A 27,843-nucleotide genomic window follows, 5' to 3' on the forward strand; every position below is an offset into this window, starting at 1 on the left:
GCAGAAACTTTTACTTTTAAATCTGTTTACCAAAATCTTGACAATGACATTGGTTCCAGATTTTGACATCAAGATCAAGCTATCTGAACGAGTAAAGTCAAAAGTTCATTCTTAATTTCTAGAATTTTCAGGGTTATAAAGAGTTTATAAATAACACTATTCACAAGCAAATAATACTGACCTGTTGATAATCATAAGAAACTGAATATATTGTTTTGAAAAATATAAGGAATTTCACTAGGTTTAGATAAATTCAGACTACAATAAAACTTTTCCAGACTATTTAATCAAGATACTTAAAATGTACACATTCTGAGAATACCCCATTATAGTGACATTATTTCTGAAATTTTCTGCATTCAACTTAAAAGGTGTTCTTCCCAAGAAACTGTATTTTTCTGTCAAATGAGCTTGATTAGATAGGCGAATTAGGTTCATAAAATAGATTTATTAGGACGCCTGGGTAGCTCAGTGGTTGAGCATCTGCCTTCAGCTCAGGGCATGATCCTGGAGTCCCGGGATCGAGACCCGCATCGGGTTCTCTGCAGGGAAACTGCTTCTCCCTCTGCCTATGTCTCTGCCTCTCTCTCTCTCTCTGTGTCTCATGAATAAACAAATAAATCTTTTTTAAAAAAAAGGATTTACTGCAAACTTTATGTATAAATCATAGACATCAGTATAGAAGTTCATTATTTCATCTTCTTGCCTTATGTCACAAAGCATAATAAATCTCATCTGACCTGCAGTAACAAATGCTGAAACAAACCACTCATTGAACTTGTTCACAGTCTTCAAGTACACATTGACAGCCATGTGTACTCATCTATGAGGTGGAGAAGAGCATGAGCTATGAGTTGGTTCAGATGACCATGATTGTCTTTGGATTCTGCTTTTCTAGCTGGCAAAATTCCATTTCAAAAACTGGATTATCATGGTGGCCAAAAATTATGAAGGAGAAGCTTCCAGACATTTTCTTCAATATATAGCTCCTGTAGGGAGAAGCCAACAATAGAAACAGCCAGTCACTTCCCTCCATCCCTTGCTTTTTAAAATATATGTATTGAGACTTTTTCACACAACCAATATTTAGACATACCTCTTCATACCTTGGATAGCTTTTCATTATGTGGATATTCTAGGCCAGAGACCAAACCCTGCCAGTTTTCACACCTGAGCTGAGAATAGTTTTAAAGTAGTACCTTCATAGTAACTTCTATTCTGACTTTAGGCCCACAAAGCCTAAAATACCATCTGACCTTTTAGGAAAAAAATTGTTAATTCTCATTCTAAAATTCTACAGTCGGCCAGTAGCCTACTGAAAGGCCATTTGGAACTGTTTTCAATCCTCTAAATTTCTATCAATAAGAGGGTATGGTATGGGTAAGGGAATTCACATAGTCAGAGCTAGTGTTAGGGCTAGAATGCGTGCTAAAATGAATATAGACATAGAGGATGTTGAGTGTCGTAAGGGCTGTTTGGTGAGAAGTTTTATGGGGTCTGCGTTGGGTTGTAGAAGACCATAGGGAGCCTACCACATTAGTTGCTTTACAAAGTTGTGTATATCCTAATACTTTTTGTTCTCCTAGTGTTAAGGAGCCCCCGGTGAGAAGGATTGGTATGATGAGTGAAAGGATGTTAAGTATAAACATCATATTAGGGAGAGCAATTGAACCTCTGAGAATAAAGGTTTAAGTTTTAAGCAATTACCGGGCTCTGCCACCCTAACAAGCCCTTCTCTTGAGCGTAAATTAAGATAAACAAGTTAGATTAAGATAATATTATCTGTTAGTTTTAAGGCACTTTAATAAAGTGGGCCTTATTTCTCTTGTCCTTCTGTTCTGGGAGAAATTATTTAGTAGATAGAAATGGACCTGGATTACTCTGGTCTGAATTCAGATCACGTAGGACTTTAATCGTTGAGCAAATGAACACTTAACAGCTGCTGCACCATTAGGATGTCCTGATTCAAACATTGAGGTCGTAAACCCCATTGTCGAAATGAACTCTCAAGTAGGATTACACTGTTATTCCTAGGGTAAGTTGTTCCATTGATCAAAATTTTTGGATCAATAAATGATAAGATATTTTGACTTGTAAGTCTAGATTTTTATTACTCAGAGTTTATTTTGTTCCCTCAGGTCACCCCAACCTAAATTGCTAGCCCATAATAGAAAATTGTTATCCCTGATCAGTTGAATTAAGTCAATCTATTTGGGTTAGTTAATTAAAGCTCCACAGGGTCTTCTCATCTTATTATTTTATCCTTGCCTCTTCACGGGAAGGACAATTTCACTGATTGGAAGTAAGAGACCGTTAAACCCTCATGTGGCCATTTATACGAGTCCTTATTTGGAGAACAAATACTTATGCTACCTTTGCATGGTCAGGATACTGCGACCCTTTAACAAATGTCACTGGGCAGGCAGTGCCTCTGATACTGGAAATGCTGGAGGTGATGTTTTGGTAAAGAGGGAAGGTTTATGTTTGCCAAATTCCTTTTACTTCTTTTAATCTTTCCTTAGTCAAATACCAGTGTTGAATTAACAATGAGTTTGATAAGTGTTTTATTGTTGGATTAGTTTTATCTTGTCATTAACTGTCAGTGGTTATCTGTTCTGATGTAAGCTTATGCAAGAAGAAATAATTGTTACTCATGTTAGTATTATTGTTTCTATTATTAAATAAATTAACCTAGTATCATGTTAGGAGCTGGCTAAATATTTTTGGTATTAAATTAGGTTCATTGTTGAGCTTTCTTAATTGATGGCTGCTTTTAAGCCTACTATGTTATTATTTATTCTTACTCTCTAAACAAGGTTGTATCCTTTTTTCTGGAAATCTGTACCCTTTTAGATTATATTTTAAACTTACATTAGAATTTTAGGATTTTTTAGGTAAGTTTAAAGTTGAACTGAAATTCTGTTCTGGGTAACCAGCTATTGCCAGGCTTGTTAGGCTTTTCACCTCTATCTATAAATCTTCTCACTGTTTTGCAACCTAGATGAGTTCATCCCAGTGGATTGTTCATAGGTAGCTCATCTGGTTTCAGAGGGTTTAGCTTAAGTTCTCTGTTAAATTATTCTAGTAATAATAGTAATTCATTATGCAAAAGGTAAAAGGGATAATCTGTGCTGTTTATGACTTTTAAGATTTCTTTCACCATTCCCTTATGGTATTTTCTCTATAGCTCCAATTAAATTTTCTATCTCCTATACTTTTATAATGTAACTGAATGTTTTGTTTGGTTATCTTATGAGAATTTTATTTGTAATTGTATTTTATTTGTAATTTTATTTGTCTGGGCTAGCCTTAGTTCAAAGTGGTCATTCCTACATGAAACCTTCTGGGTGTGAGGTGCCTGGGTGGCTCCCGCAGTTAAGCATCTTCCTTCAGCTCAGGTCATAATCCCGGGGTCTTGGGACCGAGCGCTGCATCGGGCTCCCTGCTCAGTGGGGAGCTTGCTTCTTCCTCTCCTGTTGCCCCTGTTTGTTCTCTCTCTTTAAAAACAAAACAAAACAAAAAAGAAATCTTCTGGGTGTAAGCCAGATGCTCTATTTAAGCTACACTTTGATTTACCCAAGCACACTTTCCAGTATGCTTACCTTGTTACAACTTATCTCCTCTTGTGTTTTAGTGCTTTTAATATGTTTAGGTTTTATTACTTGAGGAGGGTGTTGGGCAGTATGTGCGTGCTTCATGGCCCAATTCACTTAAGCTCTCAATTCTTAATTTACTACTAAATCCACCCTTGGTTTTTAGTTTCATAAAAACTTCTGTACGGTGTTCTTATATAGAAAATGTAGCCCATTTCTTCCCACCCCATGGGTTACACCTCTATCTAACTTCTTTATGTATAATGATTATGCTTACTTTTTTTTCCTTTTAAGGGTTTGCTGAAGATGGCAGTATATAGACTGGATTAACAAGGGGTGGTGAGATTTATCAGGGTCTATTGATTATAGAGCAGGCTCCTCTAGAGAGAGATAAAGCACCGCCAAGTCCTCTGAGTTTTAAGCTTTTGCTAGTAGTTCTCTGGTGAATTATAAATGACTTATGTTTAGGGCTAAGCATAGTGTGATATCTAATCCCAGTCTGGGACTTAGCTGTAGTCAGAAATGTTAAAGTCACTTTCATAGTATAGTTTTATAATAACTGTAGTTTTTTACAGCTTAGTTAAATTTTAACTTTAGTATATAATCATCTTTAATATGCTTTATCCCGTAGGCCTATTAATGTGGGTTAATTGTATGACTACGGTGGGCTGGCGCAAAATTTACCAACGCTTTTTAATATAGCTTTGTTGAACTTTCACTCATGGCTTAATTTTTATCACTGTGGTATCCTGTGGGGTGTGGTTGAGCATGGCATCATGAGCTACGTTATTCAGGGTGCTTGATACCTGCTCTTTTCAATCATTTATGATTTGGAAGGCATTTTCACCGGGGTGCAGAGGCTTGCATGTGTAATCTTATTAAGAACTAATATGAAGGCCAGGACCAAACTTTTATGTTTATGGAGTCTTATGACTCATCTAGGCATAGTGCCTTGCTTTATTAATTAAACTACATTAACAGGTACTGTTTGTTAAAATTTGGCTTTATATTTTACGGTGTTAATTTACGTAACTTGTGAAATTTAAGTATTGGTTGTTTTGGGTTTACATGATGAATATATTCAATAGGTGGGAGGTAGACTGAAAGATTATCTATAGATAGATCGTAAAGTATTAGGCCTGTGTTACTATTGATTATTTGACTGGGATTATTTAGTCTATTATGTAAAATTTGTAGACATCTTAACCTTATACATGTTGAATATATTTAGTCCTGTTTTGGGGGTTTGGCAGGACAACAATTAGTATTTGTATACCTTTTAAGATTATGGGAAGTAAGGAAACTACAAGTTATTTGACTGTGTCAAGACCTTTAGTTATAACTGAGTGATACCAGTCCCCCCCACCCCACCAACCAAAATTTTAAAATACCAAATGTATGACATCACAGTTACGTGTAATCATGGGCTTATTAGTCATTAGTCCATCCAGATGTCCTATTTGAGAAGATTAGCAGGATAGGAGTAAAAAATTATTATATTCATGAGGTAAGAACCAGATGCCAGGTATAGTTTCAGTATAGAAACCCCCACATTTATATGGACCTGGAGCAAGAAGAGGAATACTTCCCACAAAGGTTGCTGGTTTCTCAAGGCTTGCTAACTAAGCTCTTCTGGACTAAGTGAAGTGCATTATGGCTCTGAAATATTGCTGAGAATTAATTTTGACTTACAGGTCCCTATGTAAAATTAATAATTACATGGACATGCTTATATGCAAGAGGCATACCATTAATGCACGATAATACACATGGGGGGTCCTTTTGTATGTATTATTATACATGGAATATATATGCCCAATGTGGGGCTCAATCCCAGGACCTGGAGATCATAACTTGAGCCAGGCAGACACTTAACCATCTGAACCACCCAGGTACCCCAATGCCTTTTTTTTTTTTTTTTTTTTTGACAAATAATGGAAAATGGCCCTGGAAAGAAATCACAGCCATTTATTTCTTATCAGCTGTGCCTCTTCCCTACATGCTTCCAGTGTAAATACTTTTTTTTTTTTTTTAAGATTTTATTTATTCACGAGAGACACAGAGACAGAGAGAGAGAGGCAGAGACACAGGCAAGAGGGAGAAGCAGGCTCCATGCAGGGAGCCGGATGTGGGACTCAATCCGGGTCTCCAGGATCACGTCCTGAGCTGAAGGCAGATGCTTAACCATTGAGCCACCCAGGCATCCCCAGTGTAAATTACTAATCTTTCTAAATTTTGCTGTCCCATTGTTGAATTCCTTTCATCGTAAGTTAGCTTAAGCACTTTTCCTTTTATCTTTTTTAAAGATTTTATTTCTTCGAGAGAGAGAAAGTGAAAGACACAACATGAGCAGTGGGGAGGGGCTAAGTGAGAGGAAGAAGCAGACTCCCCACTGAACAGGAACCCCAAAATGAGGCTGGATCCCAGGACCCCGGGATCATGACCTGAGCCAAAGCAGACACTTAATCGACTGAGCCACCAGGCGCCCTGGCTGAGTACTTTTTCATTTATAAACTGCATGTTCTTGACTTTTGCTCATTTTTCTTTCAGGTGGTTAGGTTATTGGTATTTACCAGCTCTTTTGTTTTATAACAGTTCTTTATATATTAAGGCAACTGGGTTTTGTCCTATGAATAGCAAACTTTTTTTCCAAGTTTTTCATTTTCAAAGACTTTTTAAAAAAGGAATTTCCCCTAAATAGACTTTACATGTACATAAATGTAGCAGTCTTTTCCTTTACTGCTTCTGTATTTTATGTCTTACTTAGGAAGATCATCCCTATTTGGAGACAATCAAAAACAACCCTCGACTTTTCTTCTGGTACTTTTATGTTTTTAAAAGTACCTTAATCCATCTGGAATTGACTTTGGTATAAGGAGTAAGGTATGGCTCCAGCTGGCACTCAGCTGTCCCAAAGCCATTTATTGAATAATCCATCTTTTTTTTTTTCACTGCTTTGAAATGCCACCTTTCCATATGTATTTGGGTCTATTTTGGATCCTCTAATTTGTTCCATTGATCTATCTGTACATTCATATGCTATTTTAAGTTTCTTTAATTAAGTATAGTTTTATAATGCCTTTTATTATTTGGGATGGATAGTCTCCCCTGCTAACCTTCATTTGTAGAATTTTTTTGGCTATCCTTGCATTTTTTACTTTTCTTATGAACTTTAGAATCAGCTTGTCTCATTTAAAAGTAGATATTTGCATTGACATTGCATTAAGTTTCCAGATAAATTCAGAGAGAAAAAATATAATATGATTTTTTTTCTATTTGAAAAGTGTGTTTTCAATTAAAATTAAAAAAGAAAAGATTCTTTGCCAAAGTTTTAAATTTGAGTTTATTTAGATTCATTTTAATTGACTTTATTTCCCAAGTATTTTGACTTCTGTGGGTATTGTAAGTGGAATTTCTCTTCTATTATTTTCTAACCAGGTCTTTGCCCATCAAAAAGCAATTGTTTTTTTGTATGTTAAATTTGTAAGTGGCCACATTACTGAGTTTTCTTACTATTTGCTTTTCAGTTGATTCTCCTGGGTTCCCAGATATGCAAACATATCACCTGCAAATGTTGATCATTTTACTTTCTCATATAAGCGAATCACACTTTTCTTCCAGGATTTGTTGCAGGGCCATGCAAGGAGCTCCTGGGTCTGTCCTGGAAGTCTGTGTCTGCAGCTGAGATATGCCAGCTCCAATGGGCTCTGCTCTCTATTCTGGGTCCCAATGGCTGATTTCCCACCAGCATAAAACTTCACAGAAAATTGTTTTAAGCAGAGGAATGACAGGATTGTATCTGGAGTTAAGATCAAGGATGCACTTTGCCAGGTCACAGAGAGAACAACTTGTTGTCCAAGGGGAAGAGATGGGTTAGCAGAACCGCCCAGCCTTCGTGGTGAGAGCACCCAGCTACAATGCAGCGGCCCACCCTGAGTGCGACTAAGCACTTCATGAGCATTTACTAAATGCCCGATATTGGCCCGGTCGTCCTGGCCTCTTTGTGCTGCGTTCACAGATGAATGAGTAAGGTGCCCCAGTCTCCCAGGCAGCAGGTGGTGGTGCTGGTGTTGGGACTTGGCTGCTGAATCCCCGTGAGGTGCTGGAAGGACAGAGAAGGAGTCCTGGAAAGGTGAGGTTTGGGGAGGCTGCTGTGTGGCCGGAGAGCCAGCAGGAACAGAGGAGGAGATCTGGTGCGGGGCCCAGGAAATTTAACAAAAATCCCCTACCCCTGGACAAGCAGAGCAGGACTAACTCCATTTTGTGCTACACCCGCCACCTCCCCTATGACCCCCACATGGCCTGCTTATTGCTTAAGGCGCTGCCCCACCCTAGTCAAGCCGCTGGGCACACCCTTACCCGACACCGGCTCCTAACAATGTAACCCTGCCTTGTGCCCGCCAAAACTGCTGCCAATTCTGACCAAAGTAACAGGCCAGCTCAAATGGATACTATAGGGTAAGGTGTAATTCAATCAGCCACCTGCGTGTGGACCGACATGACTGTGCAACTTTCTGCGTATCCCATTGGCCACTGTCCCCTATAAAGCTGCTACGCCTCTTAGTCTCGGGGTCCAAGTCCCTGCTCCGCTGTCGGGTACACTTGGACCCAAGCTCGAGCTTGTAAATAAACCCTCGTGTGTTTGCATCGGTGTCGGCTCCTTGGTGGTTTCTCAGATTCGCAATCTTGGGCACAACACTGGAACTGGAGAGGATTTCCACTCTGCAGAGGTCAAGTGGAAGTCCAGCAAGCAGATGGCACCACAGGACCAGGTCAGAGATTTGGGAAGAGTCTTATTTCCCAGATACATCGAGACTTAAGGCCTGCTTCGCAGTGGGATTTCTGCTGAATCCTGGGACATCCTTTCTGGAGCCCTGGGGATGGTGAACCCAAGGATCCGGTGTCATCATTCTCCCAACTGGTGTGAGCCTAACCTCTCCACTATCAGCCATCTCCCCTGTGACATGCCCTGGGCGCTGGTCCCTCTGCCACACTGACTTTCTTCACTGCCTACCTGACCACTCTGCTATTCACCAGCTGGGAGACCTTGCTCAAGTTTTTTAACCTCTCTGGGCCTCCATCCCCTCATCTGTAAAATGGGCATGCCAAATACCTCCCTCCACTCCAAGGGTGGTTATGAGGATTGAATGAAGTAACATTAATATACGAATGAGTGCTATCTAAGTGTTTAAGTAAGTTAATGCAAGGAGAGAATTTTGTACGGGACATATTATGAGTTTTAAGGAAGAAGGTCAGTTTTATTTGAGGATGAGACAGTCAAGGACATCCTTGACTGTCCACTGTGCTGTGGGGAAGCAGGCCATGTGATAATTATCATTTTGTCAGCTTCTTCTATTAGCTATCAGGTCTTCTCCAGTCATTCTTTTCTTATGTTATATATCTTTAGCAGTGAAATAAAAAACATTTTTATGATGTGTATAATCACATAGAAGTGTGTGTGTGTTGTATGCAATGCATTTTCAGAAACTGAACACACTCCATAGGTAGCACCAGATCAAGAAACAGAACACAAGCAGCCTTCCCGGTCACTCCCCAGCCACAGGGGAACCACCATTGAGTGGACTCCTGACTTCGTGGTTGCCTGTTGTTACACTGCCCATAAATGGAATCCCACAGCGTGCACACTGCCAGCTCCAGCTTTTTGGGTTCCATGTTATGTGTGTGAGATCCATTCATGCTGGGGAGCTTAGCAGGAGTATGTTCATTCTCATTGTGTGAATTTTTCTTTCAAGTATTTTCATTGTTATAAAAGGTTGTGTCATGTAAACAAACCACAATGTGTCCATCCTTCTGTTGATGGACAATTGGAGCTGTTTCCAGGTAGAGGACGGTAAAACAGAAGTACTGAGAATATTCTTGCCCATGACCTTGGGTGGCTTCATGCATGCATTTCTCTTGAGTGTACAAACTTGCAAGTGGGATTGCTAGCTCAGAGGGTATGGGTATGATCGGCCTAGGAAACTGTCAAGCAAGTTTCCCAGGTGGTTATACCAACTCACTCCTGCACAGAGTTAGTTAATTTTAAGGACTGAAAACTTTATTTTTTAAATAGTGAAATAATTCCTGTATTTGAATAATTTGAATGAGGCTTGGTATGGCTTGTGTGATCCCAACTGTCTTCATTTTCAGCAGATGATTGTAAAATGCTGCTCAGGGAATATAATTTGCTTTCTATTTACTGGAAGTAAAAGAGAAAGATTAATTTATTAATCCAAGGGCCCAGAGAACAATGGAAACAAGCATTCCTTTTGGAGGGAAGGGGCCAAGTTGGAAACCAACATTTTTGAATCACTCCCCACTATATTAAACTATGAATAATTAACAGAGTGCTAGTGAGAATCTTTGGCTCCAAAGCCAATTTCCTGAGTTCAGGTGCTGGCAGCCCCATCAGCTAGCAGGGCATCCCAGGACAAGGGAAATGACCCCTTGCCTCTGTGTCCTCGTTTGTAAAATGGGAGTACAGTAGCACCTACGTCAGAGGGTGGTTGTGGGATTGAATGAGATCTTCTGTGTGGAATGCTTAAAGCAGGGAATGGCATATCATACATGCTCAATTAAACACGGGCTATTGTTTTGACATCCTCAAAAGAGTAGTAACTGTTGAACATAGGATTCTGGACAAAATGTATTAAAACAAACAATGCTGTTAGTTGCTTTTCCTTATTACCACACAGACCTCTCCCAGCCAGAGCCCGGTTAGTCAGAAATACCTCCCAAGAGAGTAAACACAGCAGGCTGTAAGAGGCCAAGTTTGTTTCAGAGTCTTGTACAAAGGCTCAAGTACTGGTAGCCCAGTCTCTCACTCTCCCTGGCATGGGTTGGGGGGGTGAGGGGGTTGGGGGGTAAGGGGTTGAGGGCAAGTCTGGTGAGCAATGAGTGCAGCCTGCTGCTGGTTGGAGGAGGAGGAGGGTGGCTGCAGGCAGGCCCCAGCCATGGGTGTGTGGCTCTAAGAGCAGAGGCAGAACAGATAGAAAAAGGTTTACAAGCGTCCAGGCACTTCCATGCACTTGGGCCTTGAAAGGGCTCACATCACAGCAGAGAACAAACAGTAACTAATGCTTATGGGATAAACCCAAGGCATGAAGAAAAAGACAAATAACTTTATCTGCTCTCTGTTTATAAAGTAAGCAATAATTTTTTTTTTTCTGGTAAAGAGAATTCAGGATTCTTCAACACATCAGTCATTAAGGAAAAAAGAAACGGAGGGCTAATCTTTAGATTGGGACACTTGAAAATCATATCACTATTGTAATGTGAGTGCCTTATTTGAATCTTTTTTTAAATTTATTTAATTTATTTATTCGTGAGAAACACACAGAGGCAGAGACATAGGCAGGAGGAGAAACAGGCTCCTTGCAGGAAGCTCAATGTAGGACTCGATCCCAGGACCCCAGGATCATGCCCTGGGCCCAGGATCATGCCCTGGGCTGAAGGCAGAGGCTCAACCACTGAGCCACCCAGGGGCCCCTCCTTATTTGAATCTGATTTAAAAAATATATATATATATTCTTAACAAGGTCAACAGTCTTGGATTTACTCAATAAACTTGCCCCCTCTGTGGAGGCCGAGAAAAATTAAGGCCATCCCACCTAAAGTTTAGCATTAGCACAAGTACAGCCATCTGAGGCCCCTGGGAATAAGAGCTGAACTTTATGGGAAAAAATGCAGGATGTCCTCAAAGTCCTCGGCAAGTAATCCCATATCAGAAAGACAACAGAGCCCACCCCCGTGGTAGAAAGTCCCATATTAGAATGAGAATAGAGCTCAATGCCCTTGAAAGCCCCATATCAGAATGTAAACAGAACTTGAGAAATTCCTCCACCCCTTCTGAAAATCCCCTAGACCAGCCTATAAAAAACCCAGCTGTAACCCACTTCCAGGTCCAAATCCCTGCTCCCCTGTGTGGGTACACTTGGACCCAAGCTCGAGCTTGCTAATAAACACTCGTGCGCTTGCATTGGTGTTGGCTCCTTGGTGGTTTCTCGGACTTGCAGTCTTGGGCACAACACTTGGGGGCTCCTCTGGGATCCAAGAGACCTCCAGGACCCTATCCAGAGGGTTTCACGCTTGGTGAGTGCACTCAACTTTTTCCACCTTTTGAGCGCATATTCTCTGAGAGCTCTAAACTGTACTTTTACCTGTAGGAATTCCAATCTGTATTGGGTCGACATTGGCTTAGGCGGATGTGCTGGCCGGCCGTCGACCGGGGGTCTTGAGGAGATGTCCCTTGCCCCCGCCTGGAGGACAGTGTCCTCATCTGTAAGGGGAACGGAGGTGCTCATCTGTAAGGAGGGCCGGCTGCCAGGCCTTTGGATTACTTTCTGTTTTTTCTTTGCGGCCACAAGGGAATATTTGTCTGTGTTACTATGTCCTTGTTAACTGTTTGTGCATTTGTCTGTATTACTATGTCTTTGTTAACTGTCATAAGTGTTTACATAAGGAGAGGGAAATTTCAAACTTACTGCATGTCAGAATGGCCAACCTTTGGAGTGGGATGGCCCCAAGAAGGAACTTTCCACCTACCTACAATCTTGCAGGTTAAGACCGTGATCTTCAGGGACAAACCAGACGGCCACCCTGACCAGGTGCCCTACATCCTGGTCTGGCAGGATGTGAGCGAGAATTCCCCTCCTTGGCTAAAACCATTTTTACTCCCCATAGCGCACAACTTGGCTGAAGTTAAGGAGAGACTCTGGGTCCACCACCAGACTCTAATGGCAGGTCTCCAGGCTGCCCCGTGCAAGTCTACCAATCTGGCCGAGATATGGTTATGTAAGACAGGGTAAGGACAAGAGTCCAGCAGCCTTCTTAGAGAGAATACTAGGAGAGAAGAGCTTGCAGGACTTATAGTAGCAGAAAGAGTCAATAATAATAAAGAAAGTCCGGAAGAGCAACAAACCAAACTAACTGACCGGCAGACCTGAAACCTGGCCAAAATCCTGGCCATAACCATGGATGACCCACAGGAAAGACGGAGTCACCTCAAGAAGCTGGCTTCAGGGACAGGTAAGGAGGATGGCCCTGGTCCCTGTCGGGAGCGCCCTAAGCTGAACAAAAACCAATGTGTTTTTTGCAAAGAAAAAAGCCACTGGGTGAAAGACTGTCCTAACAAAAGACCTAAGGCCCCTGCCAAGATCTTAAAGATGGAGGACCTGGATGACTAGGGAAGTCGGGGTTTGGCACCCCTCCCCGAGCCCAGGGTAACTCTCAGAGTGGAGGGGCAACCTGTTGATTTCCTAGTGGACACTGGGGCACAACATTCTGTTTTATTACAACCCCAAGGGAAATTGGCAAGCAAGACTTCATGGGTGCAAGGGGCCATGGGCACCAGACAGTACTCATGGACTACCCGAAGAACTGTGGATCTCGGCACGGGCCGGGTATCCTATTCCTTCATGGTCATCCCTGAGTGTCCCTACCCGTTGTTAGGTCGAGATTTGCTCACCAAGATGGGGGCACAAATTTGCTTCCACCCCGAAGGGGCAAAAGTCCTAAACAAGGAGGGGCACCCAATTCAGGTGCTTGTCCTGAGTTTAGAAGATGAATATCGTCTCCACCAAACGTCCTCAGCCCCAATGACTGACATTGATCCTTGGCTGCGGGAATTTCCCCAAGCGTGGGCAGAAACTGGGGGGATTGGGCTGGCCCGGCACCGACCGGCCATATACATAGAACTAAAGCTGGGGGCAGACCCTGTCAGGGTCCGCCAATACCCCGTGCCTCTCGTAGCATGTAGGGGAATCACACCCCACATACGGCGACTACTGGACTCGGGCATATTGAGGCCCTGCCAATCGGCATGGAACACTCCCTTGCTGCCGGTTCAGAGACCACACTCTAACGATTACAGGCCAATCCAGGACTTAATGGAAGTCAACCAGTGAGTAGAGAATATGCACCCTACAGTCCCAAACCCATACACCCTCCTCTATTTAAAAGATGCCTTTTGCACCCAAGAGCCAAGACCTCTTCACCTTTGAATGGACGGATCCTGAGAAAGGCATTAATGGCCAGCTCACCTGGACTCGACCACCACAAGGATTCAAAAATTCATCGACCATCTTCAATGAGGCCTTACACAAAGACTTGGGTGAGTTCCATTCCGAGCACCCTCATTTGATATCCTGTTGGTGGCAGAGGACCAGGACACATGCCTGCGAAGCACCAGGGACTTGCTACAAACCATAGCGCCTCTAGGATACCGAGCCTCAACTAAAAAAAGGCCCAGATCTGCAGAGCAGAGGTGACAAATTAAAGGATGGACAAAAAAATAATAATAATAAAAAATAAAGGATGGACAAAGATGGTTGACGGATGCACAGAAGGAAACCATCTTAAGGATCCCACAGCCACAAACCGTCTGCCAGGATGGACAGAGGCATTTCCCACCAAACATGAAACAGCACAGACCGTGACCAAGAAACTGCTGGAAGACATCTTACCGAGGTATGGTTTTCCTGTTAAGACTGGATCAGACAACGTCCCAGGATTCATCTCTAAGGTAACACAGGGAGTCCACTAGTGCTTGGGGCAGATTGGAAATGACATGGTGCATATAGGCCCCAAAGCTCAGGACAGGTAGAGAGGATGAACAGAACATTAAAGGAGACCTTAACTAAATTAGCCCTGGAGACTGGCAGGGACTGGGTGACTCGCCTCCTCTTCACCCTATATAGGGTGAGGAATTCCCCATATAAGATGGGACTGACTCCCTATGAGATCATGGTCGGTCTTCCTCCACCTGTTATCCCCAATTTAAAACCTGAGGTGCTTGCTGAGTTTGATGATCACCAACTCCTTTTCTCCTTCCAAATGTCACAACGAACCCATGAGCAGGTGTGGCCTAAGCTGAGGGCCCTCTACGAGACTGGGCCATCCCTGGGCCTCCATCGATACCGGCCAGGTGACTGGGTGTATGTGTGGAGATACCAACACCCGACACTTCAACCTCACTGGAAGGGACCCTACATCGTGATCCTGATCACTCCCACCACTCTCAAGGTCGATGGGATTATTCCCTGGGTCCACTACACCCACATCCAGCCAGCTGACCCACACACTGTTCTCAAGGACTTTGTTAAGACTGCGCCATTCTCACTTACCCCACTAATGTTGCTTATGCTCTGTCTTCTTCATGCCAGAACCAATCCCCATTAGCCATTTAAAAATGTGCACCCAATTCAGCCTTGCTTTTAAAGTCTTTTAAGGGTTAAAAAGATGGGAGCATCTTAACTGTAGAGAAGCTTTTGCAAGCAAGGGGGGTGGGGTGGGGGTTATGTGCTGCCCCAAATGAGGAGTGTTGCTTCTTTACTGACCATTCAGGAATAGTCCAGGAATCTATGGTAAAAGTCAGAAAAGGTTTGGCTAGACATAAACGGGACCGAGAACAGCAACAAGGTTGGTTTGAATCATGATTTTAATCATTCCCACTGGCTCAGTCTGAGACCAACCTGGACCCATGATTGGGTCCTTCCTTAGGTTCCTCTGAGAGGGGGAAATGTGGAGGCTGAGAAAAATTAAGGCCATTCCACCTCAAGTTTAGCATTAGCACAAGTACAGCCATCTGAGGCCCCTGGGAATAAGAGCTGAACTTTATGGGAAAAAATGCAGAATGTCCTCAATGTCCTCGGCAGGTAATCCCATATCAGAAAGACAACAGAGCTCAGAATTGCCCTCTTCGGAGAATCCCATATCAGAAAGACAACAGAGCCCACCCCCGTGGTAGAAAGTCCCATATTAGAATGAGAACAGAGAAAAAAAAGAAAAAAAAAAGAATGAGAACAGAGCTCAATGCCCTTGAAAGCCTCATATCAGAATGTAAACAGAACTTGAGAAATTCCCCCACCCCTTCTGAAAATCCCCTAGACCAGCCTATAAAAAACCCAGCTGTAACCCACTTCGGGGTCCAAGTCCCTGCTCCGCTGTGTGGGTACACTTGGACCCAAGCTCGAGCTTGCTAATAAACACTCGTGCGCTTGCATTGGTGTTGGCTCCTTGGTGGTTTCTCAGATTCGCAATCTTGGGCACACTTCTACCTCAAAAAAGAAAAAAGAAAAAAGAAAAAAGAAAAAAACTGCTTAAAAAAGTCTGAATCTGTGATATAATTGAAAATGTGAACACAACCAGATATATGATGATGATATTAAGAAATCATGATTAATTATTATGTGTAATAACAGGGCAATTATGTTTAAAAAGAACTTTCCTTTTTAGAGATTCATGAAGAAATATCTAGACGTAAAATGATATCATGTCTAGGATTTGCTTCAGAATTGGTGTGGGCAGAAGGTCATGGGGTGGGGTATATTGGGCAGACGCCCCCACTGGTAGAGGCTGAGGCAAGGTGATGGATGCTGTAGACTCATTCAACTTGGAACTGTTGTATGTCTTCAAAACTCATGATAAAGTTTCTTCTAAGCTGCTCTGGGGGGAAGAAAACATAAGGAAATGTGTATTTTAGAAAAATTTCCATCAAAACTGCTAAAATAAAAATTGGCACTTGAAGAAGCAAAAAAAAAAAAGGCAGGAAAACAGTAATATATTTTACAAAGATGCTAATCCAAAATATGAAGATGTTTTTGCTGCATGGAGGAGTAGAGGGTAAAGTCGTGAGGGATCTAAAGTTGGCTACCTAGAAGAACTGAATGGGCTTATTCATCCATCTGCAACTTGCTGACAACCCACTCTGGGTAGACAGTCAGGGGCCCAGGCCCTGGGGAGGGACACCTGCACCCCTCACCTCTGCCACACACCTGTGGCCACACTACTAACCCTCTCCAGACACTAGAGCAGCACTCACTACACTATCTTGGAACACAGTGGAGGAACCCCAAGCAGTGTGGGGGACAGATTTTCTTCTGGAATGATGCTCTGAGCAGGCAGGGTGAGCCAATGGCAATTCTTCTATAGAAGCACACAGACTCTGAAATTCAGTATGACTTCCAGGGCCTGCCATGAGTTAATGCTATATGGAAGAGTTAGGAGAGCACTTGGCCTGTAGGAGGTGTTTAAAGCAGGCACTCAATAAACTTATTTATTGTTACTGCAATAATAATGCAGCTTGGGGTTTATTCTGATACCCCTGGGGCTAGCCTACATTTGCAAAATGGTGAGATTTCTGCCATAAGTAGCTTGAGCATGTTTTTTGCTAAAACCATAATTGGTAAAGGCTGCACCTAATGAACGTAGCTAGGAACTCGGAATTTCAAAATGGCCAAATAGACCTTCAATAGTGTGTTTATAGTTCATGCCCAAGGTCACATGCCACTGTGACACAAACTTCCGTTTTCCTTCCCTGTGAAATGGGCACACCTCCTCTAGGTGGCAGGAAGGAGAGCCATTCTTATTCGTGCAGAAAAGACTTTGCATAATGGTGAGACTGGGAGGTCCCAGGGAGGTGGTCTCAGGTAATTCCTCTCCTTTCCGGGTTTGCCTCAGACCCTCCTCCTGCCTCCCTCACTGCGAGATGCTGGGTGATTCATCGGGTTCGGTCTGGGAGCAGACGCTGAGGGTCTTGATGTCCTCAGCTAAGCTCCTGGGTACTGGCTGCCAGCCATGGGAGAGTAGAGGACCCCTGGGCTCCTTCCCATGGGGCATAGTTAGGGCATTAGTCACCCAGCAAAGCTCTCACACATTGGTTTAGTTGATGTAGCAACAGACAGGTTCCACGCCAGCAACTTCTTTGGTATTCCAGACTGTCAGCCCAAGAAAGCCTCATCAAGCCATTGCCATTTACTCAAAAGTATGGTGCCCATAAAAGCATAATGCCAGGAACGTGGGCTGCGTGCTTGGCTCCACCGCACTCAGACTGTTTTTTATCTTAAAAAGTCCTCTGGCAGCCTCTTCCCAAATCTTTTGGGCTCAGGATGTCACTGCCCAGTCACACCTAGATTCTTGGCTGACAAATTTTATGGGGAAAGGTTCCTCTGTATTATTTGCTTAGCAAATAGTTTGGCCCCTGTTTGGAGCTGATTACAAGAAGTATATGGAGAAGTGGAGGCTCAGTGACATGTACTCCCCAAAGCTGCTCAAGTAAGTTTTCCAAATGCCCGAGAAGCCAGGCAGGGGGCATGTCAGGCTGGTTTGGGATGAGTCATTCACCTGAAAGATCTAGGCACACAGACAGGTTGAGGGCAATGCTGAACATCCCCACAGAGATCCTAGCAAATTCCTGTGTCCCCCAAGTGAGGCCACAGGGAGCAGAAGAAATAATGGTGAACAGGAGAATGTTTGCCCCTTCCAGAAAACAGCCTCAGCCTTTTAGCTGACTGTTGCCTCATGGGAATGAGTGTGCCACTTTGCCAGATCTTTTGATTTGTCGAAAGAGGCTGGGAATTTGAAGTTGTGAAATTTCCAGACTTTTCATGTTGGCAACTATCAAAACAACAACAACAACACCCCCCCCCCCAAACATTATATAAGCACATGAAAAGGTGCTCCACCTTACTAATCATTAGGGAAACGCAATCAAGCTACAATGAGATACCTCTTCATACCAACTAGGATGGCTATTATTAAAAAGAGGAGAAAAACAGAAAATGACAAGTGTTGGCAAAAATGTAGACCAATCAGAACTCTTGAGCACTGTTGATGGGAAGACCAAATTACAGCCAATGTGGGAAGCAGCATAGCTATTCACCAAAAAATTAAAAATAGAACAACCATATGATCCAGCAATTCTACTTCTGGGTATAGACTCAAAAGAATTGAAAGCGGAGTCTCGAGGGATATTTGGATAGCCACACTCATGGCAGAATGTTCCACATCAGTAAAAACAGCAATGCTGTAAGTGTCCATCGATGGAAAAATGGGTAAGCAAAATGTGATAAATGCGCCATGGAATATTACTCAGCCTTAAAAAGGCAGGCTATTCTGGCACCTGCTACAACGTAACCGGCCCGAGGACTCTGTGCCAAGCAAGGAAGCCAATCACAGCAAGACAAATACCGCATGATTCCACTCGCATGGGATACTCAGAATTGTTAAATTCATAGAGATTCTACAGAGAGTAGGATGGCTTCCCAGGAGCTGGGGAGGGAAGAGGGAGGCGTTATTCATTGAACGGGGACCGAGTTTCAGTTTTCCAAGATGTATGGTGGGGATGGTTGCACAGCAATGTGAATGTGCTTTAAGGCCATTGAACTGTAAAACACTTAAAAATGGTTAAGATGGTAAGTTTTATGTTATGTGCATTTTATCATCACAAAAAAATTTGGAAAAAAATTGTTTAAGACCAGTGCAGACCAAACAAAATTGGTCTCTTGTCCCTATGGGGCTGAGGCTGCTAGCTTGTCCCCTCTGCTCTATGGGATCCTCCAGATAGCCTGCTCACTGTATCTGCTTTCCTGCCCAGCCCAGATCTGGTAGCCAGTCTTCAGGAACTGGGCACCCCTGGGTTTGAATGCCTCTGATTGGTCACGAGATGTTAGATACTTCTATTGACAGCTTGGCGATTAGAAAACCTTTGTCACTGTGTTTGTTTCCTACCTGAAAGTTTCCAGTACGCCCTGTATGATACCAACAGTGAGCTCAGCTCCTGGCCATGTGAACTGCTTACCAACGCGATGATTTGGAAGGGTGCTTTAGGATTACAGGTTCTCTTTGACCCATAACCCGTGCCTTTAAGAGAAGGGATGCAAAAATCACGAAGGCAAGCAGAGGCCAGGTGTTCAGGGAGGGTCAAATTAAACATTATGAAGAAGAAGAAGAAGAAGAAGAAGAAGAAGAAGAAGAAGAAGAAGAAGAAGAAGAAGAAGGAGGAGGAGGAGGAGGAGGAGGAGGAGGAGGAGGAGGAGGAGGAGGAGGGGGAGGAGGAGAAGGAGAAGAAGAAAAAGAAGAAGAAGAAAAGAAGAAGAAGAAGAAGAAGAAGAAGAAGAAAAGAAGAAGAAGAAGAAAGAAGAAGAAGAAGAAGAAGAAGAAGAAGAAGAAGAAGAAGAAGAAGAAGAAGAAGAAGAAGAAGAAGAAGAAGAAGAAGAAGAAGTTGTTTTGGAAAACAGTTTTTAAACAATTTCCCCTCACAGTTTCCTTGTAGCATTTTCATTGCTGCCTGTTTTCTCTGAGGGATTCCAACTGACTTGCTTTTTCTGGCACTACAAAATTTAGTCAAAGTAAATTAGTTATTTTGTAAAAGTAAATTTTTAAGTTATATTTTTTAAATGTACCATCTTTTTTTTTGGACAGACACCGAGAATTCAAAAACAAGGAGGTTGTGCAGGGTTTCTGCCCCCAAAGAGCTTATGTTTTAGAGGAAAAGACAGAAAATTAACTGTAATTTTTAAACTTCTGGGCAAGAGGGCGCAATGCAGTTTACTTAGGATAGGTAAGTGAGCCAGCTGGAGAAGAGAGGACAGGAGAGTGTCTTGCGGGAGAGGATGCCTGAGCTGACAGGTAAGGGGCGAGCAGGAGTTAGCCCAGTGGGCAAATGGGAGTCGGGCACTGGGATAGCACACAGAGAGGAAACTCTTGTGCCTGTGACATAAGGTCTAAAATCTGAGCCAATATTAGTGCCGCCTTGACATCTGGTGAAACAGGGAAAGCCCCAAATGTCCCAACTGCATGTTCTCTCCCCACCCTGCTCTCCAGGATAGGGTCACCTCACCAAACAGCCCTCCTTGTCAAGGGGCGTGGGTACAGCTCCTGCTTATCTCTGAGCCCACGGAATTGTTCAAGCAAGCCAACCACATCCTCCCACTGAGCCAGAGGTCACCCCATCCTCTTGATACTGGGAAGCCAACCTCCAGAGGCAACAGGTGTTTGCTCCTTTCCCAGACCCCCCTGCTGCGGCGGGTGGAGTCCTCCTCCCTGGGCTGTGGGTGTATGCGACTATAATGACCTGCCCTCCGTCTCTGTCTGTCCAGTACCATGAGTGTGTACTTGGCCATCCTCACAACCGTGAGACAGAAATCCCTCCTCACCAGCAGGATGAACAGGAGGTAATTAAAACACTGCCCAGAAGGGATGTGTGTGAAGAGCCTTGAATCAGTATTGTGGGAGGCTGAAGCAATGGCGTGGCCCACTTGGGGAGTGAGCGGCGACTGTGAGTTCTGGGACCTTTAACTGAGCAGTGTGGATCACAGTAGCAGGAGGCACTGGGGGCTGCTGAGCAGCGATGAGAGCTGGCCGGCTGATTGATGACCCTGGCTAGGGTATGGACTGGGTTCGGAGGGGATGAGACCAAAGGTAGCAAGTCTGATTAGGGAGCTCCTGCAATGTCCGATAAGAGATGGTGAGGACCGCCCCACACACACACCTAGGACAAGGAATGTGGGGTGCAGAGCCTTGGGAAGTGTTTATAATATAGAAAATGTAATCCATTTGGCCCCATGTAATCAAAAGCTGCAAACATGGGGCACCTAGGTGGCTCAGTTGAAGTATCAACTCTTGAGTTGGGTGCAGGTCATGGAATTGAGCCCTGTGTTAGGCTCTGCACTGGGCATGGAACCTGCTTAAGATCCCCCTCTCTCCCTTCCCTTTGCCTGCATCCTCTCCCTCTCTACAAAAAAAAAAAAAAAAAAACAAACAAGGCTGCAAACATGTGCTGAACATGTCGGTAAATGAATGTGTACTGATCAAGCTTTTGCTGGGGCCCAGCAGGCCTATAGGGTGAGGTGCTGGTGAGCACTCCCTAGGGTGGCCAGCGTGAACATGAGTGGGTGCTGTTGGACTCACCTCGTGCTCCACTCACTGAATATAACAGGGACGTTGGTAGGAGATGACAAGGATTGTCCCCTGCCCCCTACCCTGTTCACAACCTCAATGTGTAAACCCAGCAGTGGCTGAACCCAAGCTCACTAACTGAGTCAGGCTGGCCATGCAGAGTTCTGAAAAAGCAAACATCCCTTTCCATTTTTTCATGTGAGATAAGAGTTGAACTTCCAGAAAAATAACAACTTTCATTTCTTCCCTTTATTAACTTTCCATATGCTGACTCAAGTGAATTAACCAATGGGCCCCAATGTGGGATTTTCTCTTATCGGGGCGAGAGAGTATTACCAGGGTCCTCTGGACTGTTATTGCAAGAGAAAGTCTAGAAAATTGAGAGAGTCAATGAATGAAACACAAATAAGTGTTTAATTAATTAATTAATTAATAAGTGGCTAATGAAGCCACTATTCCAGGAGCTCTCAACCCTGGCTGTCCAGGAGAAACACCTGGGGAGCTTCTCCAACTACTTAAACCAGCTCCACAGCCCAGGGTTGTGATACAGTATCAGAGTATTACGTTTTATCCCCAGAGTGGCCCTAGCATTAGGTGCCTTCAGGGTTTTCAGCTCAGGCCCTGTCTAGAGAGGAAATGCACATTGGGAGGCCAACAGCAACATGTTATATTAAAGGACTTTTAAAATCACCAGCTTTCAGGAAGCCTGGGTGGCTCAGCAGTTGAGTGTCTGCCTTCAGCTCAGGGATCCAGGGATCCTGGAGGGGATCCAGGGATCAAGTCCCACATCAGGCTTCCTGCAAAGAGCCTGCTTCTCCCTCTGTCTATCTCTCTGCGTCTTTCTCTGTGTGTCTCTAATGAATAATAAATAAATAAATAAATAAATAAATAAATAAATAAATAAATAAAATCTTTAATAAAATAAAAATAATAAAATAAAATCACCAGCTTTCACTCCCCCATGTCACTCACATATTATGTTACATCAGTGCTCAAAAGTCTTGCTCATGTTCTCAGACCAAGCATTTAACATTCAAGTACAGGAAAGCTTCAAGCTGACAAAAACATTCAAGAAGAGTCCATCTGATTGATTCAAACATAAGCAGGTTATGGAGCACTTTGGAGGACTGGCTGTTATCTAGCATGTTGGATGGGTTTGGAAAAATCGCCAAATAATTAATAAAAATACATAAGACACAGGACCGGGAAGCTCTGATAGTTAGGTTGACGTCTTAAATTCTGGTTATTGTTTTTGTTTCATCTTCTCCCCACCCCCCAAAAAATCATAAATCAAGGTTCACAAGGACTTAGAGGATTTTTTTTTTCCCCTAGTAAGCCCCCAGAAAGATGTGGCAGTCCGGAGAAACCTGCTTTCTATGTGCTCCTGGGTTCAGCCGCCGATCCTCCTTGTGGCTTTTAGCAATTTCTCGGTTTTCCCGTCAATGTAATTAGTGAGAGGGGCCACACTCCCATGGGCAACACCACAGCAACATGAGACCCTACCAAGTATTTTCAAGAACACTGCCATTTCCTCTTTTCTCTGCTACCTTCGTTTTGTATTGTCCTAGATATTATAATACGGATTTTATTTTTTATTTTATATTTTAAAGATTTATTTATTCATTCATTCATGAGAGACACAGAGAGAGAGGCAGAGACACAGGCAGAGGGAGAAGCAGGCTCCATGCAGGGAGCCTGATGCGGGACTCGATCCCGGGTCTCCAGGATCAGACCCTGGACTGAAGGCTACGCCAAACTGCTGAGCCACCCGGGCTGCCCCATAATACAGATTTTAATTGAAACCCCACTTCAAGTAATATTGACTGAATTCTGGCAAAATATATCAATTTTTCCCCAGTATAGACCCATTCCCTTCCCTTCCTTATGATATTATTTTTTAATTTTACACCTCTATATGTTAAATAACTGCACATGCTCACACACTCTTTATTATTTATACAATATTTGTTTTAGCATCTTGAGTTAGTGTGGTTCATATGTAGTAATTGATGAACTATTATTACATTATTGTTAACTGAAAGTCCATAATTTTTTTTTAGATTTATTTATGATAGACATAGAGAGAGAGAGAGAGAGAGGCAGAGACACAGGAGGAGGGAGAAGCAGGCTCCATGCCGGGAGCCTGACGTGGGACTCGATCCCGGGACTCCAGGATTGCGCCCTGGGCCAAAGGCAGGTGCTAAACCGCTGAGCCACCCAGGGATCCCCTGAAAGTCCATAATTTACATTAGGATTCACTTTTTGTGTTGTACAGACTATAAGTTTCTGATAAGGCATATGGTCATGTGTCCACCATTATAGTTTCAAAGAGAATACTTTTGCAGCCCTTAAAATCTCCTTTGCTCTAACTATTCATCCCCCCCTCAGCCCCCAAACCTCTGGTGACCACTGGTCTTATCTCCATAGTTTTATCTTTTCCATATTTCATAGAAGTGGAATCATGCAATATGCAACCTTTTCAGATTGGTTTCTTTTGTGTAGCAATATGCATTTAAGGTTCCTCCATGGCTCTTTTTGGCTTTTTTTTTTTTTTTTTTTAAGATTTTTATTTACTTATTTGAGAGAGAGAGTGACTGAGAGAGCATGCACGAGCCAGGGGGCAGGGAGAGGCAGAAGGAGAAGGAGGAGCAGAATCTCCTGCTGAGCAGGGAGCCTGATGTGGGGCTCGACTGCAGGATTCTAGGATGGTCACCTGAGCCAAAGGCAGACAGACACTGAACCGACTGAGCCACCCAGGTCCCCCTTTGTGGCTTGATAGCTCATTTCTTTGCATTACTGAATAATATGCCAGTGTATGGAAGTACCACAGTACGTATATTCAGTCACCTACTGAAGATCATCTTGATTGCTTCCACTTTTTGGTGAATATGAATAAAGCTGGTATAGACATTCATGCACAGGTTTTGGTGTAGACATAAGTTTTCAACTTATTTTTGAAATACCTGGAAGTGTGATGGCTGGATTGTATAATAAGATTACATTTAGTTTTGTTAGAAATAGCCAGACTGTCTTCTGAAGTGACTGTGCGTTTTTGTATTCCACTGGCAATGAGGAGAGTTCCTGTTGCTCCTCATCCCCACCAGGATTTGGTGTTGTCAGTGTTTTAGATTTTAGCCATTCTATCAGGTTTGTAGTGGTATTTAATTGTTGTTTTACTTTTTTTTTTTTTTACTGTTGTTTTAATGTACAATTCCTGTGTGATGTATGGTGTTGAGCATTTGTTCATATGCGTGTCATGTATATAACTTCTTTGGTGAGATATCTATTTGAATCTTTTGCCCATTTTAAAAGTGGGTTCTTTGTTTTCTTATTGTTGACTTTTAAGAGTTCTCTGTATCTTTTGGATAATAGTTTTTCATCAGATATGTGTTTTTGCAAAGTTTTTCTCCCACTTCGTGACTTGTCTTTTTTTTTTAACATAGTCCAACTTACCTATTTTTTCTTTCACAGATTCTGCTTTTGGTGTTGTATCTAAAGGTCATTTCCGGGAACCTCGGTGACTCAGTCAGTTGAGTATCTGCCTTCAGTTCAGGTCATGATCCCAGGGTCCTAGGATCAAGTCCCACATCAAGCTTTCTGCTCAGGAGTGAGTCTGCTTCTCTCTCTCCTTCTGTGATCTCTTTCACTTTAACTCTCTCTCAAATAAATAGATAAATGAAATCTTTTTAAAAATAAATAAAAGCCATTTCCAAATACTTAGCATAATGCCCTCACAGTCCACCTATGTTGTCACAAATGGCAGGATTTCCTTTTTTAAGGCCAAATTATATTCCATCGTGCATATATACCACATTTTCTTTCTCCACTCATCTGTTGTTTTTTTTTTTTTTCTTTCCACTCATCTGTTGATGGGCACTTAGAGTGTTTACGTATCTTGGCTATTGTGAATAATGCTGTACTGAACATGAGAATGCAGGTATCTCTACAAGATCCTGTTTTCATTTCTTCTGGATATATATCCAGAAGTTAGATTGCTGGATCATATGGTACTTCTATTTTTAACTTTTTGAGGAACTGCCATACCAGTTTCCATAGTGGCGACACCAGTTTACATTCCCACCAACAGTACAATATTCTTGCTGCACGATCCAGTGTTGAGCTAACTTTGCATTTTGGGGATAAATCCCATTTGATCAGGGTGTATTACCCTTTCAATGTTACTGCTGAACTTGGCTTGCTGGGATTTTGTTGAGAATTTTTACATCTTTGTTCATCAGAGCTATGGACTTGTAGTTTATTTTTCTTGTAGTGACCTTATCTGGCTGTGATATCAGGGTTATGCTGGCCTCATAAAATGAATGTGAAAGTATTCCCTCCTTTTTAAATTACTGGAAGTGTGAGAAGTACTGGCATTAATTCTTTTCTAGATATTTGGTAGAATTCACCAGTAAAGCCATCTGCTCTTGGGATTTTCTTCCTTTGGAGGTTTTTAATTACTAGTTCAATCTCCTTAGTCATTATTGGTCTGTTTTGATTTTCTATTTCTTCATGACTCAGTCTTGGTAGGTTGCCTGCTTCTAAGAATATATCTGTGTCTTCTAGGTTGTCCAATTTGTTGGCATGTAATTGTTCAGAAGAATATCTTATGACCCTTTGTATTTCTGTGGTATCTGTTTAATCTCTCTTTTCGCATTTATAACTGTAGGACTCAGAAAATTTAACAAAAATCCCCTACCCCTGGACAAGCAGAGTAGGACTAACTCCATTTTGGGCTACACCCGCCACCTCCTGTATCACCCCCACATGACCTGCTTATTGCTTTTTTTCTTTTTTAATATTTTAAAAATTTATTTATGATAGTCACAGAGAGAGAGGCAGAGACACAGGCAGAGGGAGAAGCAGGCTCCATGCACCGGGAGCCCGATGTGGGATTCGATCCCTGATCTCCAGGATCGCGCCCTGGGCCAAAGGCAGGCGCCAAACCGCTGCACCACCCAGGGATCCCCAACCTGCTTATTGCTTAAGGCGCTGCCCCACCCTAGCCAAACCGCTGGGCACACCCTTACCGGAAATCGGCTCATAACAGTGTAACCCTGCCTTGTGCCCACAAAACTGTGCGCCAATTCTGATCAGAGTATAGGCCAGTGCAAATGGAGACTACAGGGTAAAATGTAATTCAACTGGCCACCTGCGTGTGGACCGACATGACTGTGCAACTTTCTGTATATGTTACAATCCCATTGGCCACTGGCCCCTATAAAGCTGCTACGCCTCTTAGCCTCGGGGTCCAAGTCCCTGCTCCGCTGTGTCAGGTATACTTGGACCCAAGCTCCAGCTTGTTAATAAACCCTCATGTACTTGCATCGGTGTTGGCTCCTTGGTGGTTTCTCGGATTCACAATCTTGGGCACAAAAATAACTTCATTCATGGACTACTCTCTCTTCTTTCTTCTTGGTAAATCTCACTGAAGTTTTGTCCATTGTTTATATTTTCAAAAAACCAATTCAAAGTTTCATTGACCTTTTCTATTCTTTTTCTATTCTCTATTTCATTTATTTCTGCTCTGATCGTTATCTCTTTCCATCTGCTAACTTTGCCTCAGTTTTTCCACCTCCTCCTCCTCCTCCTCCTCCTCTTCCTCCTCCTCCTCCTCCTTCTTCTTCTTCTTCTTCTTCTTCTGGTTCTTCTAGTTCTTCAAGGTGTAAAGTTAGGTTGTTTATCTGAGGTCTTTCCTTTTTCCCAATGTAGGCATTTATCACTATAAAATTCCTTCTGAGAACTGTTTTGCCTACATCCCATACATTTTGGTGTGTTGTGTTTCCATTTGCATTGGCTTCACATGTGTTTTGATTTCTACTTTGACCCATTGGTTGTTCAGGAGTGTGTTGTTAATTTCCACACATTTGTGAATCTTCCAGTTTTTCTCCTGCTATTAATTTCTAGTTTCATGCCATTGTGGTCAGGATGAAATCACATCCCTGATGTGATTTCAACCTTTTAAAAGTTGCTGAGAGACTTGCTTTGTGACCTAATGCATGATCCATCCTGAAGAATGTTCCATGTGCTCTTGAGGAAAATGTATGGTCTGCTGCTGTTGGATGGAATGTTCTCTATATGTCTGTTAGGTCCATTTGGCCTAAAGTACAGTTCAAATTAAATATTTGCTTATTGATTTTTTAAAAAGATTTTTATTTATTCATTCATGAGAGACAGAGAGAGAGAGAGAGAGAGAGGCAGAGACATAGGCAGAGGGAGAAGCAGGCTCCATGCAAGGAGCCCGATGTGGGACTCAATCACGGGTCTCCAGGATCAGGCCCTGGGCTGAAGGCAGCGCTAAACCACTGAGCTACCGGGCTGCCCTGCTTATTGATTTTTAAGTCTGGATGACCTATGTTTTGTTGAAAGTGAGGCACAAAGCCCCCTGTTATGACAGTCTGTTTCTCCCTTCAAATCTGTTAGTATTTGCTTGAATTATTTAGGTGCTATAATGTTGGGTGCATATATATTTACAACTGTTACATCCTCTTGATGAAAGGACCTCCTCATTATATAATGACTTTGTCTCGTGATATTTTCGAGAAAGTCTGTTTTGATAGTCTGTTTTAGTCTCTTT

The 27,843-nt window shown here is 42.8% G+C and overlaps 2 pseudogenes; one reads left to right on the forward strand and one right to left on the reverse strand.

Annotated features, from left to right (window-relative positions):
• Positions 1-364: 364 nt before the first annotated feature.
• On the reverse strand, positions 365-970 carry LOC112922677 (trafficking protein particle complex subunit 2-like; annotated as a pseudogene).
• Positions 971-11,276: 10,306 nt separating this feature from the next.
• Positions 11,277-19,225, forward strand: LOC140595262 (uncharacterized; annotated as a pseudogene).
• The last annotated feature ends 8,618 nt before the right edge of the window (positions 19,226-27,843 follow it).

This window comes from Vulpes vulpes, chromosome 14 (assembly GCF_048418805.1).
Source record: "Vulpes vulpes isolate BD-2025 chromosome 14, VulVul3, whole genome shotgun sequence".
Taxonomy (NCBI): Eukaryota; Metazoa; Chordata; class Mammalia; order Carnivora; family Canidae; genus Vulpes; species Vulpes vulpes.